An 883-nucleotide genomic window follows, 5' to 3' on the forward strand; every position below is an offset into this window, starting at 1 on the left:
AATCCTTTGATAATTTTATTGTTCAAAACTACATCCTGATTTGCTCACTTTTAGTCTCTCGTTTATTTTATATTAACGACTAATTTTGAACAATAAAAATAAATGAGAAACTAAAAATAGGAAAAAAAATTGAAGCTATTAAAAATACCGATGAAAAAATAATGAAAGACTGAAATTTATCAAAAAATATTTTGAAGGACTAAAAACTTAAATAAACAAAAAAAAAAATATCTCTTAAATTATATGTAATGACATTAAATATTATCATTACTTTAATCATTTAATACTACATGTATTTTTGAATAAAATTTAAATTTCTAAAATTATTAGTGAAAAATTATTAATTTATTTATTTTTATTGTCTTTTCTTTTAAATCAGCAACAAAGAGCATATATATTAAAACAGACACCTGAAGTACCAGAAAATACAAGGAATTGTCCCATAGAAGTCCATACTGATTAGAGGATATTTGGATCAAAAGGAAATGCAAATACTAGATAACCAAAAGAACAAGCTGGAACCAGTATATAAGAAAAACAAAACACAGCCATTTATTGTGTAGCCAGGACCAAATTGTGAATTTAATATCGTCCAACACAGCTGTAAAATCCACTGTATCATTCCTGAAGATAAATCCATTTCTTTTATGCCAAATGCAAAACAACAATATTATTGCTCCCCAAATTGTCATCCAAACTTGCATTTGAAAAGTAGATGTTCCAAAGCTTATACTGACCCAGTAGAGCCCCTCCAAGCTTCCAAGTAATACAGTAACGAATTCTGGGGAGAACCAAGAGAAGCACTCCTGCTACAAATTATATATCCCATCACAAAGAATAAAAATGCGTTGCACCGTTTACAAATGAAAACGGGCACAACATA

Source organism: Glycine max, chromosome 16 (genome assembly GCF_000004515.6).
Source record: "Glycine max cultivar Williams 82 chromosome 16, Glycine_max_v4.0, whole genome shotgun sequence".
Lineage (NCBI taxonomy): Eukaryota > Viridiplantae > Streptophyta > Magnoliopsida > Fabales > Fabaceae > Glycine > Glycine max.